The sequence below is a fragment of the Bidens hawaiensis genome, unplaced genomic scaffold (genome assembly GCF_021521415.1).
Source record: "Bidens hawaiensis isolate Kalapana, Puna unplaced genomic scaffold, B.hawaiensis_p1.1 tig00013503_1, whole genome shotgun sequence".
Lineage (NCBI taxonomy): Eukaryota > Viridiplantae > Streptophyta > Magnoliopsida > Asterales > Asteraceae > Bidens > Bidens hawaiensis.
In genome coordinates, this window is record NW_027492145.1 from 384,644 (window position 1) to 406,754 (window position 22,111).

A 22,111-nucleotide genomic window follows, 5' to 3' on the forward strand; every position below is an offset into this window, starting at 1 on the left:
CCGGGGACTGGACCCGGGATATCTTCGAGAACCATTCCGCCTCCTCGTAGTTGAGGGCGGGAAGGTTCGGAAGCGCCTGGCCATTCTTGAACTTCATGGCGATGGGGATGGCGCGAGCGGATATGAAGAAGAACTCTCTTCTCCATGAGCGAAGACTCCGCTCGGTGGTACAAATCTTTAAACCCTTGATACGGGTTGTAAGAGTGTACCACCCCTGGATGCACCTCCAAGTGTAGAAGGTCATCAGACGGTCAACGAGGGGCTCAAGGCCCAGTATCCGGCACACCCACTCAAAGTGTCGGACCTTGGCAATGGCCATGGGGTGCACCTGTACTTTGTCAACGGAAACCTAAGGTTTCCGTAGACAAAGAATGCAGCATAAACCCCGATCTTGCCACTAGGGGCATCGTACACAGTATGGTGGGGTTCAGGAAACTCAGGCTCGAGAGACTCGAGCATGAACTTCCTGACGATATACTGGTACAGATCGACAGGAAGAGAGCACTGGCATTCGCCAGCAGTCTTCTGGTCATCAGCATCATGAGAAGACATGGTGGAAGAAAGATGAAAAGAGATTTCAGGGTAATGCTTTACTGAACAGAAAAATTCGCCGGAAATTACTTGAGAAGAAGAGATGAAAGTGAAAAGTGTGAATTGCAAATAACCCTCTCCCCCTTTATATAGTAATCGCAATTAATGCGATGAATTTAATACGGAAGAGAGAGAAATCAAAGGTGCAATGAAACTATGACGCGTGGCAAAAGCAAGCTGGCAACATCTGTCACAAGGACGTATGCCAGAGATTTCGCGGCTACGCGCCCGAAATCCCGTGCCCACGCGCCTGAAAAAGCAACTGGAATGACCACATAATGTCATGTCGCCATAACTTCTGGCACGTCCTGACACCGTCAGAAGAAACCGTCACACGACGTTTGAGGTATTGGGTTGTTCTTATCCATCTACCAACTCTTCAAATTTCAAATTTAAAATTTGAAGACAAGATTCAAAAAAAAAAAAAAAAAAAAAAAAAAAAAAAAAAAAAAGCGGGAAAATACCCCTTACCTTGGCAAACAAGTAACCGTAAGACGGATGCGGGTACAGTGTGAAGGCAAAACATTTCACATACCTAGCACCCGCAGGGAATTGAAGCCAAGTAAAACCTTGGCAAACAAGTAACCGTAAGACGGATGCGGGTACAGTGTAAAGGCAAAACCCTTCACATACCTAGCACCCGCAGGGAATTGAAGCCAAGTAAACTTTGGTGAACAAGTAACCGTAAGACGGATGCGGGTACAGTGTAAAGGCAAAACCCTTCACATACCTAGCACCCGCAGGGAATTGAAGCCAAATATTCCTCGGCAACCAAGTAACTATAAGACGGGTGCGGGTACAGTGTAAAGGCAAAACCCTTCACATACCTAGCACCCGCAGGGAATTGACGCCAGGAATACCTTGGAAGTAAAGTAACCGTAAGACGAGCGCTGGTACAGTGTTAAGGCAAAACCCTTCACATACCTAGCGCTCCGCTGGGAATTGAAACCAAGAAGGATCTTCTGGGCAATGCTTGCGGAAACGGAAATAACATCCCCGCATAGCGGGAACGTCGAGAACTACGTTGTTTGAAGCTCTAGGATGGAATTGGTGGTTTTAACATAATTGATCACTATGTTCAAAACCACCAAAACCTCATGGAGAATCTAAACAAGTAGGACTCAACGCTCCCGACTTGCGAGGAGGTTATAGACCTACCCGCATCATACCCAAAGACCAAGCAGGAAACTCGGGCATTTCTGCAAGTGACAAGGACTTCCGCGGGAAGAATCCCCATGGAAAACCTTACAAAAACCCTTTTCAAAACCCTCTGCTTAAGTCCAAAAGTTCACCTCACTTTATTAAACATGCATGAGACGAACATTGGACTGGGGGGACTTGAAGAGGTAGGTCCCAGCAGAGCCCAGTTGGACCCGCAAGACTCACCTTAAACAGGGACGTCTGCGCAAAGACCAACTGGTTCCGCAGAACCAACCATGCTCGGAGACATGACGTCCTTACGCGCAGTATGCAAGCTGGTCCCGCAGGAAATGCCTCCCAATGAAGGACTCCGCCTGTCCCCGCAGCCTCGGATACAAGCCATTAGGGACTGGCCACCCGCGCAGCATGGCTACACGCACAAGGCACTTAACTCTCCCCAGTGTCACCTGAAGGAATGAGCAAAGGCAGGAGGGGGAAAACTCCCGCCTAAATGAGCCAGTCCGTATGATGGAGGATCTTTTGTGTGATACCTGACGAGGTACAGACAAAAGATCTGACCAAGAATGCGACAGCTCACTGACAGCAGCATGGCAGACAGCACGCCACAGCACTGTGACCAATAGCCGCCGCCTACCCACCAACTCCTGCCATACCACGTGCCTAGCCTGTAGTTGGCAGAAGAGGAAGAGTGCACGACACGCCTGCTCTGTGTCAGCCGCTACCTATCCACCACTCACAGGCAGGGCACGTGCATAGGTTACAGTTGGTAGCGTGTTGGGCCGGCTAAACCCCTTGGAAACCTACCTTCGGCTATAAATACCCCAATGGTATGATCATCTTACAACATCTTATCTCATCATATTATACCTGATATCTGCTCTAGCAATCTCTTAATATACTTTTATATTTAAAGAGCAATCTAGTCTGATTCTCACGCCGGAGGGTGGTCACAAGGAGGAACCCCCCCCCCCCCTTCTCAGTGACGAGCTCACGGTGTCTGTTTTGCAGGTTATCAGAAGAACCATCTTCCAAGGGTCTAACCCCTCGTGGGAAACAGCTATCCAACCCCCAGGTTACCAGTAATCTGCCCGGGGTCTGGTTAGTGTTTCTTCATATGTCCATACTTGTTTTAATATATGTTGGTGTTACCTTAAAAATCAAGACTTATAATTAAGAGACCTGAAGTAATAATTTTATTTTACAAAATAAAGCAGTGTAAAAGATTTAAGTATTTAAGCATGTTTTTTATTGACTCTTAATGAATTTACCCTTTCAGTCACATTCATATGTTTGAATAATATAACTAGTTTTTTGTTTGATTTATTTGGCTTGTTGCAGATAATAACTTAAGTCAACTTTATCATCAACATTTCCTAAATCAAATATTAAGATGAATTGATATTTTACAAATATTCCAATAAATGAAAATCATCATCTATATGCATATATGATCGTTTATATTGTCATACTGCCTGAATTTAGTTGATTATATATGATCGTCAAAAATTTAACTCATATGCTTTTTATTTTTGATTATTTCATCCTCTTTATATATAGATAATCGAATTCTATGTCTAAATTCAGTCGCTAAACAAAGTTTCGTGGATTATGGACACAATAACAGCAATGTGTGAATTCTATTATTGTAGAGACAATTTCTCTATGCAATATAAGTTTTGTGTGTATACACTATGCGTGTTTGATCAAACCAAAAGTGGATGTGGTTGGAATTTACAATAGTGTGCATAATTATGAATTTGAAAAAGAGAGTGGAAGAATTTTTGTACCGAAACTAGTTGAAGGTGCAGAGTGAATATAATACCATAAAGTAGCTGGATATAACTAGTTAATTAATTATAATGATGGTCCCACGTGTCCGCGTGTCTGTTTCCAGTTTCCACAGCTGAAACGACGTCGTATGGTGTTTTTAACATGTTTGAAAGTGTCAAACGGTGACCTCGTTGACTTCCATTTTCAAATACGAATGGAGCCATGGAGGTTTAAATGTTTATTTAATCCTTTTAAAAATCAATAATAAAAGTAAAGGTTAACATAAACAGAAAGAAATTAATTAAATTTTAGATGGATTAGGTTATGATAACTGAAGAAACACTAATCGACCCCGGGCAGATTACGGATAATCTGGGGGTTAAATAGATGTTTCCCACGAGGGGTTAGATTCGGCAAAGATGGTTCTTCTGATAACCTGCAAAACAGACACCGTGAGCTCGTCACTGAGAAGGGGGGGGGTACCTCCTTGTGACCACCCTCCGGCGTGAGAATCAGACTAGATTGCTCTTGAATATAAATGTATATTAAGAGATTGCTAGAGCAGATATCAGGTATAAGATGTAAGATACAAGATAAGATGAGATGATCATACCATTTGGGGTATTTATAGCCGAAGGTAGGTTTCCAAGAGGGTATAGCCGGCTGAATAGTATTCCTGTTCTACCAACTGTGGCCTACGCACGTGCCATGCTGGCAGTTGGTGGGTAGGCAGCGGTTGACAGTGACCAGGCCTGCTGTGTACTATTCCTTTTCCACCAACTGTAGGCTATGCACGTGGTATGACAGGAGTTGGTGAGTAGGTAGCGGCTAATAGTGACATACAGTACAAGAGCATGCTGCTCGCCATACTGTTGTCAATGGGCTGTCGTATCTCTGGTCAGATCTTTTGCCCATACCTCGTCAGGTACAGTACAAAAGATCTTCCAGTATCGTACGGACTGGCTCATTTGGGCAGGAGTATTCCCCCTCCCGCCTTTGTGCGGGATTGTTCCCGGCTTTGCTCATTCCTTCAGGTGACAACTGAATTATTGAGAGCTAAGTGCCTTGTGCGTGTAGCCTTGCTGCGCGGGTGGCCTTCCCTGATGGCTTGTATCCGCAGCTGCGGGAACAGGCGGAGTACTTCACCATTGGGAGGCATTTCCTGCGGGAACAGCTCGCGTACTGCGCGTAAGGACGTCACGTCTCTGAGCATGGTGGGTCCTGCGGATCCAGTTGGTTTCTGCGCAGACGTCTCTCTTCAAGGTGAGTCCTGTGGGTCCAACTGGGCTCTGCTGGGACCTACCTCTTCAAGTCCCCCCAGTCCAATGTTCTTCTCATGAGTGTTTAATAAGTGAGGTGAACTTTTGGACTTAAGCAAAGGGTTTTTGAAAAGAGGTTTAGTTTTAAGGTTTTCCATGGGGATTCTTCCCGCGGAAGTCCTTATGTCACTTGCAGAAATTCCCGACTTTCCTGCTTGATCTTTGGGTATGATGCGGGTAGGTCTGTAACCTCCTCGCAAGTCAGGAGCGTTGAGTCATACTTGTGTGGATTCTCCATGAGGTTTTGGTAGTTTTGAACATAGTGATCAATTATGTTAAAACCACCAATTCCATCTTGAAGCTTCAAACAATGTAGTTCTCGACGTTCCCGCTATGCGGGGATGTTATTCCCGTTTCCGCAAGCATTGCCCAGAAGATCCTTCTTGGTTTCAATTCCTTGCGGAGTGCTAGGTATGTGAAGGGTTTTGCCTTGACACTGTACCCGCACTCGTCTTACGGTTACTTTATTTCCAAGGTATTCCTGGCGTCAATTCCCTGCGGGTGCTAAGTATGTGAAGGGTTTTGCCTTAACACTGTACTCGCACCTGTCTTATAGTTACTTGGTTGCCAAGGTAAGGGGTATTTTCCCGCTTACTTTTGAATCTTTTTGAATTTTTGAAATTCGAAGAGTTGGTGAAAGGATTAGAACAGTCCAAACTATTGAAACGTCGTCCGACGGTTTCTTCTGACAGTGTCAGGACGTGCAGGAAGTTATGGCGACGTGACAATATATGGTCATTCCAGGCGCTTTTTCAGGCGCGTGGGCGCGAATTTTTGGGCGCGTGGCCGCGAAATTGATGGCACGCGTCCTTTCAACAGCTGTTGCCAGCTTGCTTATTGCCACGTGTCATAGTTTCATTGCACCTGCGATTTCTCTCTCTTCCGCATTAAATTCATCGCATTAATTGCGATTAGTATATAAAGGGGGAGAGGGTCCTTTGCAATCCACACTTTCACTTTTCTCTTCATCTCCAAAACGATTTCCGGCGAATACTCACCTTTTCAGTCGAGCATTCTCTTGAAATCGTTCTCTTTTTCATACCTGCAAGATGTCTTCTGCTTACGATCTTGAGGCTACAGCCCAGGAGGCTGGGGTGTATGCCGAGAACCCGTCATCCACGTCCGACAAGGATGACAAGAGTACTGCTGGCGAGTGCCAGTGTGCTCTGCCTGTCGATCTATATCAGTACATCGTCAGGAAGTTCATGCTCGAATCTCTCGAGCCTGAGTTTCCTGAACCTCATCAGACGGTGTATGATGCCCCCATAGGCAAGATCGGGGTATATGCCGCATTCTTTGTCTATGGGAATCTTATGTTCCCCTTGACGAAGTTTGTGTACCGTGTTCTGGAGAGGCACGGTGTACACCTGACCGAGGTACACCCGATGGCGATTGCAAAGATTCGCCACTTCGAGTGGGTGTGTCGGATTCTGGGCGTTGAGCCCTTCGTCGACCGCCTGATGACCTTCTACTCTTGGAGGTGCATCCAGGGGTGGTATACTCTGATAACCCGGATCAAGGGTTTAAATATTTGCGCAACCGAGCGCAGTCTTCGTTCATGGAAGCGGGAGTTCTTTTATATCTCCGCTCGCGCCATCCCCCTTGCCATGAAGTTCAAGAATAGGCAAGCACTCCCCAGCCTTCACGCCTCCAACTACCAGGAGGCGGAATGGTTCTCAAAGATATCCCGAGTCCAATCTCCGGTTTACCGCTTTGCGGAGTCCGGGATGGTGATGCTCGGGATGAGCCGGGTGTGGAAGGATGCGGATGCGCAAAAGATCCCGATCGTCCTTGAATACGGTTTGAACTCTGTCCCTTACGGTATGCTCTGTCTTCTTTGTTTATATAGGTTTGTCTTCTAACTGTTTTTCTTTTATTTCAGAGGGGAACGACTTGCAGTCGCTCCTGTATCCGCGGGAGGCTGACAGTCCCGCTCGGATGGGTACTCGTGCTCTAGATGAGAACGAGTTGCCCATCCTTGAACAGACGGCGGATCGGTTCGTGGAGGTCTACCCGCCAGGCCACGAGATCCTGAGCGCCAGGCGGCCAGGTAAGGCGTTATTCAACCCTCGACCCCTCAATGCTGAAACCTCTGCTGGAATTCCTCTAATCTTGTGTTCTGATGAGGAATCCGCAGATGGTCCTCCGTTGGTGCGGAAGAAGAAGGCTGCCGGCGGGAAGGGGAATGCGAAGGTGGCCTCCACTGCCGATCCGGTGCCTCGGTCTGATTCAGAGACCGAGAGCGAGGAGGTGGCGGGGAACCCCGGTGGTGATAAGACCACTGCTCCGGAGGCTGCGATGACTGTCACCTCCGGAGAGCCCAGGATGACGACGGTGAGCGGCGTAAAGAGGCCGGCTCCATCGGGTTCATCCCCGCCTGTCCGCATTTTTAGGCTCAAGAAAACCCGTAAGTACAAACTTTATTTTTAACTTCATAGCTTTCCATCATTAATACTTATCTTCTTTATGCAGGCGTGGATGCTACCGCATTCCAGGGTGGAGCGGTGAGGAGTACCTCCGGACCCATGACGGTAGGCTTGGTCAGCCTACCTGAGGCGACGACCCAGGCGGCTGCGCCTGCTTTCGTTGGTTCAGTTGCTCACCCAGTTGAGCCAACTGTTCCAACTGCGATGACATCACCGCCGGCTGTCAGTGCCATATTTACCGCATCTTTCACTGAGCCGGCGGTTACTTTTTATGCGGACTCCGCAGCGGCGACCACGGTTGTGAGTTCACCTACGGTGAGTTCACCTCCGTTGGTTTCTACCACCGCGGCCGCCTTCACCATGCCTCCTCCGTCATCGGCAACGACGGCCGATCCTTCAGGTATGCATGGGGCTTCTCGCCAACCTCTGCCTCCTTCCCATCTACCTGACCTCTTGGACGGATTTCCCTTGGGTTCAGGTGATGGGTTTGGCGGCTATCGGCCTGTTGTTGACCCTACAGGTGCGTAGGGTTCTTTTGGCCTCTTTTTTTTTTTTTTTTTTTTTATATCATCTTTCCCTAACTGCTTTTTGTTTTTTGCAGTGTCGGATTCCAATGAAGTGTATGTTCCACGATGGAACATCCGCCGAGGAACAACCCTTCGCACACCTGTGGAGTGCGTGGAGTGGGCTCGTCACGCAGCTCCCAGTGGTGCGTTGGGGGAAGCCATGGCTAGCTACCAGGAGGGTAGGCTAACCAATGAGCTTCGGGTTCTCCTGGCCCGGATGCAGCCGCGCGTCGAGCTGCTTTGTCGTGAAAACGACAAGTTAAAAGCAGCTCGTATCCAAGAAGTAGCTCAGGCGCGGGCTGTCCGGGAGGAGAATAGGAGGCTCTCCGCGGCTGCTGCGGAGAAGGAGAAGGCGTTCAAGGCCCTTGAAGTTGAAGTTCAGGCCCGTCTCGAGGCCCGTTCCAAGGCTGCCCAAGCTGTTAACGAACAGCTTCGGCTGGCTAAGGAAACTGCTCGGAACGCAACTGAAAGGGCCACCAAAGCTGAAGCTGTTGCTGAGCCTCTACGCCTCGAGAATGAGGAACTTAAAGCCAAACTAGAGGCGCTCCAACAGGCTCATGATGCCTTGGCGATGGAAGACCCGAAGAAGCTCCAAGAGATCCTGGACCAGAGGGGGGTGCTTGACCACACTGAGCGGAAGCTAAAGGGCGTTGAAGAGGTTGCGGATAAAGAAGTGTTGCTTGCCAACCTCAACAAAAGTGAAGCCGAACGCGCCCGTAATCAAGCTCAAGCTGCCCTCCAGGAAGCTCTGGTTACCCAGGAATGGCTTCTTCGAGAAGCGTTGTCTCAGGTAAGCTTAACTTCATAATGTCTTTACGCTTTTCTTTGTAAATAGAAAATGTTTTGATACTTGTATTTTTTCTTGTAGGTTGTGCATCGAGTCTTTACGGAAACATCATACGACGATGCCATGAGCGCAGCCCTCAACGCTTCTCATGAGGATGGGGAAAAGGCCTGCTTCCTGCTTGGTCTAGGGTTTGTTGAGAAAGGCATCCCGCCTTCCAACTTCCCTTTGTATGATGTGGATATTGAAGCTGTTTATGACCAAGCAGTGAATCAGTATGCTGCCTTCCCGCATCCGGTGGTGGAGAAGGTAAACGAAGTTGCCGCTGCTGATGATGGGCTAGCTATCCTTAAAGCTTTCCTTGAACCGCCACACTCTACTGATGGTGCGGGTCCAAGTGGTAGTGGTCTTGAGGCTTGATCTTGAAGATCCCTTTCCACCATTAGAGTAGATTTTTATTTTTGTATAGCTTCTTTTTGTATGCGGGTATGTACCCAGCAATCTTTGTAATATTTGAATTTCGATGGAATAAAGATTATTTGCCAATTCCTTGCCTTGTTTATTTCACGCATATTCTGATTTAACTTAGCAATTTCTTTAGTACTCAGATAATTTAACTTTTCGACGTGGTAGATAACAGGTTGAAGTTTTGCTTCCTCGTTCGTGATTGTGCGGGTAAGACCGTCACTTGCACTTAGTAGGATGGCTGAACTTTACCTATATCTAACCTGCGTGGAAGTTTTCCTCATCTTTCTGTCAGAAATTTTCTAAAGTATTTTGAATAAGTTAACCGTTCGACGCGCGGTTGTCAATAGGTTCGGTTTCCTCTCATGATTTGTGCGGTTAGGACCGGCACTTTCATTTAGTGGGATGACCAAAGTTTACCTATGACTGACCTGCGTGAAGGTTTACCGTTTTTTGGGTTTATGCGGGTTTTGCCGCCTTCCCCACGCAACGACTTTCCACGTAATTATGCGGTGAGTACCGACATCAGTGTTGAATAAATTAACCGTTCGACGCGCGGTTGTTAATAGGTTAGTGTTCAGTTTCCTCTATCATGATTCGTGCGGATAGACCGGCACTTTCATTTAGTGGGATGACTGGAGTTTTACCTTTAACTGACCTGCGTGAAGGTTTACCGTTTTTTGGGTTTATGCGGGTTTTGCCGCCTTCCCCACGCAACGACTTTCCACGTAATTATGCGGTGAAAACCGGCATATTCGTGTGGAAAGTTCATAAGTATAAATGTAAAATTATCAGCGTCGATGTTCTAAGGAAAATCATTTCCATTAGAAGTGGCTCTGGGCCTTTTCTTTACAAATTTGGAATTGATCTACATGCAAACTGTGTAATTGAGCTCCCTTCCATGTTGTTGGGATGGGAGTGCCATCGAGCCGATATGCACCTGGTTCGGGATCTCGTTGTTTACGCAGTATGTAGTCCCCGGCATTGAAGCTGCAATTTTATTCGTGTTTTCCCCAGCTGGGGTTCTACACGCATCAGCCTGCTCGGCGTTCGTTACGCCACGAGGTGTGCGAGCGTCCCATCTCTGACAAATGCCTCGACGATGTCCTTTACGTCTGTGCATTCTTCAGTGTTGTGGCCTTTTGTCCTGTGAAAGTCACAGTATTTGCTCCGATCAGCATTGTGACGATGTCGGATTATTGGAGCCTTTGGCCATGGGAGCTCCTCAGTGGCGAATATCTCGGTGACGCTTTTGGTGAGTGGCGTCCATCTGGAGTTCTGGTTCGACTGTACGTTATCCCTTCCGCCTAACCGATGTTGCAAGCCGGATGAGGTGTCAAAGTTTACCCTTGACTGCCAAATGCCTAGCTTCCGCTTTTTGTTTAGTCGGGCGGTAAGGACGTTGTCTTCTCTTGTTTTCTGGGTGTAGAGGTTTGTGCTCTGGGGGAGGTCTCTTCCCAGTTGCTTCTCCGTTTCCGCAAAGCGTTTAGCTGCTGTCATGATGGCATCCCATGTGGATGGCATGCCATCTTTACCCGTTAAGGTGCGGATGAGCTCTGGGTCATTCGCGCCCTGGATGAAAGCAGCGCGAACAAGATCGTCGCTAATATTACCCAGACTTAGCTTCTTTGAGTTGAAGCGAGTGATGAAGTCTGGCAAAGATTCATCTTCTTCTCGAATGCATTTGAGGATTGTCCATTGCTCTTCGGTATACATTCTTTGTTGGCTGAAGTGTTGGCTAAATTTTTGCTGGAAGTCTTCCCAATCGTAGATGTGGTGGACCGGTAGACGATCGAACCACGCTCTAGCTGCCCCAACAAGCGTCATTTGGAACATGTAACACCACGTAGGTTCCCTCCAACTACTGACGGTTGCCCCCGCTATGAACCTGTTCAAATGATCGTCTGGATCAGATATACCATCGTAAGTGCCGATGTTGGACATCTGTTTGGCACTTTTCGGGACGATTGCTTCCGCAATGTCCCTTGCAAATTTGGACGTTCCCGCCTTTGCAGCAGTTGGTGTAAATGTTTTGGAGAAGTCACGTGGGTTTCCACCTGCGTTTTTTGGTTTGAAGGCTTCTCCAAAACGCCTTCTCGGTTGGGAGTCCGTTTCCTTACGCTTCCCTTTCGCCCTATGACGAGGGTTTGCGTCACTATCGGATTCCTCCGAATCATTGTCCCAATACTCTCCGAATTCCTCAGGCTGTTGGAGTGAACGTAAGCGTTCATCCAACTCGGCTTGGAATTCTTTTTGACGTGCTTCCGCCCACGCTTTAACTTCATCGAGTGTTTGGCGGGGGAGCCTCGTTCGTTGTCTCTCTAACTGGGTTTCGGTGAATCCCAGTGAGCGATTATTTACTGCACTTGCCCCAGCTTGGGTAACCGGGGTAGTGTTCGTAAAAACTGTGTAGTCGCCGGTATTCCCCTCAGTAGCTGGGGTTGTGGTTACCGGAGTTTCTTTAACCATCTTTCCAGAAGTTTGAAAAAACTGAAAAGAAATGAAGTTCTAGCTTTTATGCACGGATGGCGCCAATGAAGAAACACTAATCGACCCCGGGCAGATTACGGATAATCTGGGGGTTAAATAGATGTTTCCCACGAGGGGTTAGATCCGGCAAAGATGGTTCTTCTGATAACCTGCAAAACAGACACCGTGAGCTCGTCACTGAGAAGGGGGGGGGGACCTCCTTGTGACCACCCTCCGGCGTGAGAATCAGACTAGATTGCTCTTGAATATAAATGTATATTAAGAGATTGCTAGAGCAGATATCAGGTATAAGATGTAAGATACAAGATAAGATGAGATGATCATACCATTTGGGGTATTTATAGCCGAAGGTAGGTTTCCAAGAGGGTATAGCCGGCTGAATAGTATTCATGTTCTACCAACTGTGGCCTACGCACGTGCCATGCTGGCAGTTGGTGGGTATGCAGCGGTTGACAGTGACCAGGCCTGCTGTGTACTATTCCTTTTCCACCAACTGTAGGCTATGCACGTGGTATGACAGGAGTTGGTGAGTAGGTAGCGGCTAATAGTGACATACAGTACAAGAGCATGCTGCTCGCTATACTGTTGTCAATGGGCTGTCGTATCTCTGGTCAGATCTTTTGCCCATACCTCGTCAGGTACAGTACAAAAGATCTTCCAGTATCGTACGGACAGGCTCATTTGGGCGGGAGTATTCCCCCTCCCGCCTTTGTGCGGGATTGTTCCCGGCTTTGCTCATTCCTTCAGGTGACAACTGAATTATTGAGAGCTAAGTGACTTGTGCGTGTAGCCTTGCTGCGCGGGTGGCCTTCCCTGATGGCTTGTATCCGCAGCTGCGGGAACAGGCGGAGTACTTCACCATTGGGAGGCATTTCCTGCGGGAACAGCTTGCGTACTGCGCGTAAGGACGTCACGTCTCTGAGCATGGTGGGTCCTGCGGATCCAGTTGGTTTCTGCGCAGACGTCTCTCTTCAAGGTGAGTCCTGTGGGTCCAACTGGGCTCTGCTGGGACCTACCTCTTCAATAACTTTTGTTGGTCATCTTATATAAAAATTATATGTCTTTAACGTAAATTTGGTAGCTAAAATGGTGTGCTGCCATTATAAAAAAAGGAGCTAAAATAGTGTGCTCCCCAACGTAGTTGCGTGTTTAAATCTTGTGAAGTACTTGGATCATGATTTCTGAAGCAAAGTATGTAAAATAGAGATTGTGTGTACGCCGGTCAAATAAAAAATATTATATTATATAATGTATTTTGCATCTACTGTTCGATTTCTGACCAAGAGTTTCATTATCATCTCTTTAGGAGAGGTCTTCATTTTCCATCGTTTAAAAATGAAACGAAGATCATAGTGTACAATTTTCACTTTAATCTTGGTAAGAGCTATCACTCTTCTTCCTAATATGGATATAGTTTTACAAGTATTATCTCGAATTCATAGATATTATCATTTGATTATTCAACGACTATAGAAATTTGATCTGGGTCACCATTCAAAGCATATATCATATATCACATGTAGACGATCTTTATGACCATCTTGAGGTTATAAGATATCTCCCAGAATCTGATATGAGTATATGACATCACGATTAACATATTAAGGTTATATAATTCAAAAGGTTATAAGATATCTCCCAGAATCTTATAGATCAGGATGTCCTAAAGAAAGTTTTCCACTCTTACTAAGGTTACATAATTCTAAGTTTCTTGATTCAAAACACCAAAATTAACATATCTAAATATGAATTTAACTTATCCAAATTACTTATCAACCACTATATGTATAATAATCATTCTAAGCTTTTGGCCAAATTTAGATAAAGCCCAAAATTCTTCAATTAAAACCTTTTATCAAATCCAAAATTTATTGTGAACCGAATGTTTTTGCTTCAAATTAATGATGATACTTGTGTATATACTTGGATAATAATGGAAAGTATATATATGTAAAAGCTTATTACTAAACATCCAACTTAGACTTTTCCATCTTAGATGTATTAGTTGTGAACCTCTTATCGCTGATCATGTGTTATGTAGTGTGTAATCTTTGTAAATATATATACAGGTGTTATATAGAATTTCAGCGTTGCCACAATAGAAGTAGATATATCTTGTTGAGCACTAAGGCTATGCTTGAGATTTCTTATTTGCACCTCCTTTTGACTTTTATAAGTTGTGTTGATAAGCTATTTAATTTTTCCTAACTTATCAAAAACTCATTCTTTCCTTCTTTAAAAAGTTAAAAAGTCACGTTACTTAAACACCCTTTTAACTTATAAAAGTTAATAAGTTGTTTTGATAGGCAATCACAAACAACACCCTAAATAGTTGATGGTACATGAGCGTACCTATATTGTAACAATGGAACTTAAAATTAGTGTAATTTTTACTCTAAAATCACAACTGCACCTCATAAAACTTTTGTTAAGTTCTTGATCGCTTTCAATGAAAAAAATCATAGGTCAGCCACTTGTGTATACTTTCAAATATAAAAGAGATTATCATATAAACACGATAATACTTGGTGATAGGGGTGGGTGGTGTTATATTTGGTTTCAAGATGTTACTGGAAAAAAAAAAAAAAAGAAAAACAGAAGAAAATAAAAGAAAGAAAGAAAAAACCTTCATGTTTTTCAAGTTATAGTTTTAAATAACATTTGGATATCTTAATCAATCATGCTTGGATCCTAAATCCTATAACCGTCAAATGGCTTTATTAGAAATGCAGAAAAATGATTGAAGGCCAACCAAACTTAAGTTGTGGGCTTGACGTTTTGAATGGCTCATCTACTTTAGAATTTAAATTTCAGGTCATTAGGCAAGGAGAACTTTTAAAACTTTTTGTTCACATTAATCATCTACGGACATCACTACAGTACATGTGTTAATTTCGGTGTTCCCTTTAACTGGGCCTAGGGGCGGCTCATTAATTTGTAAGTTGGGCTTCATTGATGAATCAGATGGGTGTGCCGCAGAAAACCCATTTTGGGCCCAAACCCTTGGTTTGTAAACTGGATTGGATCGAGTCGAAGCCACAACCGGTAGGCCTGAACAGGTTACAAGAGGAAAATGATCCAATCAGTACAAATTGGATCGAGACTGAAACGTTTTCATCCATTTCATTTTCAAATTGGTTATGGTTTTAGATTCCAAACCGGTTTGGATGTGCACCTCACATGCGGTGGTGAAGCTAGGAAAGTTTTCTTATGGTTTCAGTATTTTTCACTTCTTGAATTTATTACTATCTAGGGTAGAAGTTTTTGAGTCATGTCATTGTCAAGTCACATAATAAATTACAAAATTGGTTGTTTTTCTTATAAGAAAGAATTACCAATAACCCCTAAATGCACAAATGCAACACCATCAACACATAATTCTAAACATATGCATATACATCTAATGATCTAATCAAAGCTTAAACATATTAGAATTATGCATCAATGACAAACATAATTTACATAAGCAATCAAACAAAAAACTAATCTTATTTTTTTTACTCATATTGGATAAATGATTGGATTTGTAAATCAAAATAAGTGGAATGATGGATGATTAGTTATAGCCTTGTAACCTGATTGGAGGCATTACTCATTAAGGGGTCAGATATGACGAACAGACAAATCAAACTTGAACATAGATGATGAATCATAAGAGGGTAGTCGTCGACAATCGAGGGGAGAGGTCTGCTATGCAACTAATCAATTTTTTATTTGATTTAAAATTTAAGATTTTATTTATTTAATTATTATTTAGGTTTTAAATGTAAACTAGGCTATTGGGTTTAGTAATTTATATCAATATGGGCTTCTCTTAAATATAGTTTCCGAGCTAATTTAGTTGGTTTTAGAAATTTATATAGGTTTTGTAAAGATTCTCTATCAAAAAAGACATTTACTAAAAATTTTGTAACTGGATTTTAATAATTCTAACCATAACTTAGTGACCCATAATAATTAATACTTGCACTTTAACCAATGATAATTTTAACTTTCGCTTTTGTTACCAATAGCAATCTCGATAGCATAATCATCATCATCAACATATATTTTACTTTTTTTTTGAAAGGCTCAATATTATCAAAAAGAAAAGGGAGCCACTTACAAGTCGCAAGAGGCCTAAAACATACAAGGAAAAGAAAATGACAAAAACACCAAGAAAAAAACCTTTTACAGTCGCTTAAATAGGAAAATAACGAAATTAAACACGCACCATTTCTCTCACTCCAAGCTCGCATGTTTACTCCTATGCTTGATCCAAAGAAACGAAGTTGTCTTGATGTCACACACCAAATTGCTCACCGAGATTTGTTTATTATTAAAAATCTTATCATTTCGAGCTTTCCAAATCATCCAACATGTGACTAATAAAATTGCTTGGGTCGCTTCACGTTCCGCCACATTATAAGCATCCTTTATTAGGATACTCCAAAAGATCCCTCATGGTATCAAAATTAGTGGACTTTGGTAACTTTACCCAATCGTGGATAATCGACCAAACCCATTTAGCCACCCGACAATGAACCATAAGATGTACCGACGACTCCTGATTCATATTGCACAAAACACATGTATCGTTTCCAACATCAATACCTCTCGTTGAGAGTGCTAATTTTGTAGCAATGCGATCTAAAAGTAACCTATAAACGAAATAATTTACCTTAATGAGAATACATTTCAAGCAAAAGAAACTGTCAACGACCTAATGACCTTGTTATCTAGTTCCCACCTCAAGTTCTTCACCAAAAACTCCTTAGCTTTCCACAACCACTTTTCATGGTCCAAAGTCACTACTGCTAACATATCAAGTCCAAACGATTTTGAAATTCAACATGGAACTGGGCCAATCTAAGTATCCTGGACCATCTCCGTACCCAACTAACATTATTATTAGACCACACATAACAATATTTAACAAAAATATCCTTTTGTTTCTCCAAGGCAAATAACGGAGGGAATATGATTTTTAACGGCCTGTCACTTACCCAATTTGCAAGCCAAAACAAGATGTTGATACCCATTTTTGGTTGTATCATTGTTGGACCTCGCTTTGTTTATTTGTTTATTTAGGCATATGCATTAGATGGTTTTTAATGTAATATTCGTTTTGCTTTTGTTTAACTCTTTGTATTGGGCCTTGGGCCAGCCTATTATGGCCCACGAAACCTAGGTGCATGGATGGGCACTATAAATAGTGCACTATTCATCCATGCACCACAACTTCCTTGGCACTTTCTCTCTCTACTGCTGATCCGAGTGTATCTAGTGATTTCCGCTCACTGGTGTCATGGATTGATCTGAGCAAGTTGTTAGATTCATATTGGGAGCCTACAATTGGTATCAGAGCTTTAGCTTAACTTTTTGTGTTTTTCAGTTCACTTGATTTTGATCAAGTTTGTAGTAGATTTGAGCTTGTTTTTGTGTTAGACGCAAGATTTTGAGTATTTCGGACTTTGATCTTGTCATAAGTGGACCAGATCTGCGATTTTTGTGTTAATCAACGTGTTTATTCATCAGCTCCATATTGCAATTCGCAAGTAACAGTGACTCGCAATTCACAAATAACAGTGACTCACAATTCGCAAGTAATAGTGACTCACAACTCGCAACTGCCAAGTGATTCGCAATCTTCAGCAACTGTGTCTCGCAATTCGCAAATCAATCACTAACTCGCAATTCTCAATCTCTATTCTAAGAATTGTGAATTGAAGGACTTAGAAATTTTTCAGAATTTTTAAACTTTCATCAAGTGACTTGAGAATGGTCTCTGAAGCTGAATATTTGTTAAAACACCACCTGTTAATGGACAATGAATCTCGTTCTAACAACAAACCACCAAAACTCATAAGCTTTTGAAGAATTTAATATTGAAAGTATCGTTTTAAAAACTTTGCAAGAACACAAGACATGAGAATTTTGGAATCCATTGAAAAAGGACCTCATCGTCCTGTAATTATAAATTTTGTTGGTGTAGAAGTTGAAAAGCCTCTTAGTGCCCGCTCCTGAGGACTTTAAGTTAATTGTGGTTGACCAAAAGGCCCCTGCTTATTCAAGTATGTTCTTAGAAAAGATTATTACTCAGAGTGAAAATGAGTGTGCCATGACCAAGGATCTTTGGGATGCTCTCATTGAAAAGTTTGAAGGAAATTTGGATATGAGAGAATCAAGAAAGGAAATGTTGAACGGGGAATTTAATATGTTCAACCATATTCAAAGTGAAATCATCGAATCGATTATTGGCCGCTTTGAAGCGATGAACACCAAGATGAGAAATGATGGAATCATTCGTGAGGTGGGTGAGATCAAGAAGAAACCACTTAATTCTCTTCCGTATACATGGAACAAGAAGGTCACCACCATAAAAAAAACAACGAACATGTAGGACGCATCAGTTACAAACTTGATTTATATTATCAGATCGTTTGAAATGGATGATAAGCTACGCGTGGCAAAACATGTGAGTTCACTAAATCAAGCAGGTGTGTTAACTGAGACTAAAGTAGGAACCGCGCTTTTAAGTTAAGCTCATCCAAGTGTTCATGTTTCTGACGGTCTTGAGAGAGCCTTAATGGATATAGATCTCATGATTACATCGAGTTCATCATTGATTAGGTATACGATTATGGACGATTACGTTAACTGTTTGTAGTGTGTGTATCGAGAGGAAATTTGAGCAGAGTAACGAGAGGGTAAGTGGAAAATAATCAGAACTCTTAATTAGAAATAGATTACAGGGGTATATATAGAGGATGAACTCATTCGTTAAGATAGACTTAACGAATGAGTCATTCGTTACATTAACCTAACGAATAAATATACTTATTCGTTAATACACTATCATAGCGAATAGCCTTCATTCGTTATGTTCCATTCGTTAAGCTGGGCTAACGAATGAGACTTACATTAATACGAATGTGACCTATTCGTTACGGAGTAACAAATGTGTCTTACAATTAGGTGAATGACATATTTACATTAAAACCCCTATAAACTAGAACTATTACATTAATACCCTGATAAAGACCGAGACGTACAAAACATGTATCAACAAACTCCCCCTCGTCTCGAGTTCTTTATCTTCTTTAATGCTGGAACATCTTCGTCTTCCAGTCCACACAACTATGAATCTTGTATGCATAACAGACATGAACCACCTTCTGAAATTGCATAGCAAGTTCGTAGTCGCTTACTTTAGCGAATCTGATCTGACTTGTAAATAAGGCATCGTTGTCAGACTCAGATAAGTTAACCAACCACATCAGATCAATTATTCGAATAGTCTTCGTGTTTGACCCGGAACCAAATACAATAACCGCTTCACTCGTTTGATTGTCATAATACCAATAATTAAACGGGGTGAAAAGACTCTGAGGGAATATCTTCATCGGAGCCCTCTTCATTGTCTTTGGCGTCTTTACTTGTAGAATCATCTTCCTCCAGCCTGTGCGTTGATTAATCTCATCAATGTACTTGTGAGTCGGCACCTGCGGCTTGAAGAACTTGAAACCATAACGGGTTTCATGCAATAAATGAGCATAGAACCACTCAGCCCACTGATCTTTCCCATGATTCACGAACGATCTGTTGGCTAGTGTTCTAACGTCCCGCCTTGGCATAGATAATATATCGTGTGGGCGTTTGAAATAATAAATACCATGCTCCCACTTCAAGATATATACTTTAAGCTCAGAATCAAACTGCCACGCGACCAAATCACCTTTCACATCTTTCGCCGGCTTGTACTTTTTCATCTTGTATGCAGATGCTCGAGCCTTTGCCAATTTGACTTCCTCCCGTTCATGATAACGAAAAGTCTCGATCATCTTGTTCATCTTCTTTACATTATGCTCGAACATACCATCCAAAGCACGTTTGCGCTTTTTCTCAGTCGCCGATAAGTGCCTTGTCTTTGCAGCTTTATTCCACTTATCTATCTTTTCACGTAAACGATGTTCTGCTGCATCGAAATGTTCAGTAGTGAAAAATGGAATACCTGAGTCATTGTTGTGGTTATCTGTGTAAAACTCAGGATACTCCTCAGTAGTAACATCCTCTACCTCTACTTCATCATAATCAGGCACATTCCCACGTGGAATGCCTGTATTCGTACTTTCCTCAATCTCAATATCCACATCCACACTTTTACCCAACACTTCAACCTCCTCTTCATTTAGATCCAGAAGCAAGGCTATCTGTTCTTTTGTTAATAAATGATCAACAAATTCGACTTCTTCGATCTCATCTGCGTTCACCATACTATACACGATTCCGTCCATACCCACAAACAAAAGCATATTGGCCGGAATAACATCAATTGGTTTGGCTCTCGTATAATCCTTATATGGCACAATCTGTAGATTACTTGCTTCAAACCCACCACCAGTACTTGTATCAGTCTTATTACTTGCCGACGGTGTAGAACTACCGCCTGGTTGCTGATCCATACCTCCTTCACCATCTTTATCATCCTCATTATTCTTTAACTTCTTCAACTCGTCATCTTTACAAGTGAGCTGAAGGATGATCTCATCTTGTTTATCTATTCTCTCCCCCCTGAGCAGCAACAAGGGCTTTCAGTTCTCTGTTTTCTCGTTGAATGAACTGAATATGTCTAAACATATTCCACTGCTCTGCCCGCATATGTTCCTGAAATTAACGATCTGCTTGAATCTGGGTTTGTTGCATATGAACCAAATTCAACAAATTAAACCACTTGGCACTGGGAGACAACTCATAAAAATGGGGATGAAGTAGTTGCATCGGACCCTGAGGACGATTGAAAGTCATGAACGAATGTTCAGGTCTTGGCATTGGTGTCAGAGTAACTGGTGTAGAAGCAGTCTGTTGTGGAGAAGTAGACATACGAGCTAAAACCATCTGAATAACATCACCAAAATACGGATAAGACCTAGCCGTAGTCGCCAAAGTTATAGTAGGAGGTACAGGAGAAATAGGCATCTATACAGGAGTAGGAGATCGTGTAAAATCAGAAATTGGAACTGGAATATTCTGAACTGGAGAAGTTGGAACAACTACTGGAATAGATACTGGAACAGATACAATAGGAGTAGACCTCTCAAATGGTTGACTGGGTATTTCAATCCCAGATCCTCTTCTAACCCTTTGCTTTTTAGGTTTCTCCCCCTTATCTTCCACCATCGGTTCTTTGCCTTTACGTTTACGTTTCTGAGCATAAGTTAACTCAGCTTGTGGTCCTGGACCACCATTACCACCATAATCTCCACCATTTCCACCATCACCACCTTCACGCTCAGAGTCGGAGTCATCATGAGCCCAACGTTCATTAGGTGGTGCAATATAATCAATGTTTGCTAGATGACCTATCAAACGCTTAAACTTCGGTCGATCTGCAAGACTCTGACCTCTGTAAGATCTCAAACGTCTCATCGTCTCGTCATCCATATGCTTAAGCTTCATAACATCATCTTGATCTTTAATCAACTCAGGCTGTAGATCATTGATTATCATTTGCAGAAATCTTGGATACATTAGAAATTTGTAACGGCTCGTAAGATTTTCCTTCAAGTGATAATAAACCAATTCAAAGAAATTGAATGTTTTATTCAACACCAAGGAAACAAAAGCAGATTGCAGCATCACTCGGCACTTGTCAAATCCACCTTTGCGTCCATCGAGACAATGTAACAACACGTGAAGCAAATACTTGTATTGTTCGCACAAGTTTGATTTGTTGTACATAGTTCTACCCAAATCACCATTATACTTAACTCGGCCAAACAATCCTCTAATCAATTCTTTATCAAACTCACACCTATCGTCAATCGTATCATGAAAGCCCAATGAATCTCGAATCACTCCAACATTGATCACTACTCGTTTATCTTGAATTACTGCTTCTATCTGATTCTCAGCTTCATTATATCTAGCAGTATTCCAGAATGCGCGAATAATCTTCTGATAAACCACCGTACGAGTAGAGATATCTTCAAACTTAGGCTCATATATTGTGGCTTTCATTCCTCCAAAGATAGGTGAATCTTCAAACTTAGGTGAATCTTCAAACTAATCATGCCTCCAAAGATAGGTGAATCTTCAAACTTAGGCTCAAGATAGGCACATATATTGTGGCTTTCATTCCACGATAACAATACTGGAGCTTGTTCAGGTTCAGCTTGAGCAAGTTGATCAGGGTTAGCCTCAGGATTTTGCTTGGGAAGAGGATTCCAAACATTCTCGTCAACCATTACTGTTAAATCAAAATAAATATTAGTATAATATTCAAATATTATATTCTGATTAACGAATGTCTATCTCATTCGTTTGTTTAAACGAATGAGACATTGGTTATACATTAAGTATCTTTCGAATTAACTGATACATTTAAATCATTCGTTATCAGAACGAATATGATATTGATTCGTTATCATTATATGTTCAAAGTAGTAATCTCTCATTCGCTAAGTTAACTAAACCTATAGTCATTCATTAAATAATCAACGAATCAGACTATCATTCGTTATAACCATAGCGAATCTAACTTAATTTACCAGTTTGACT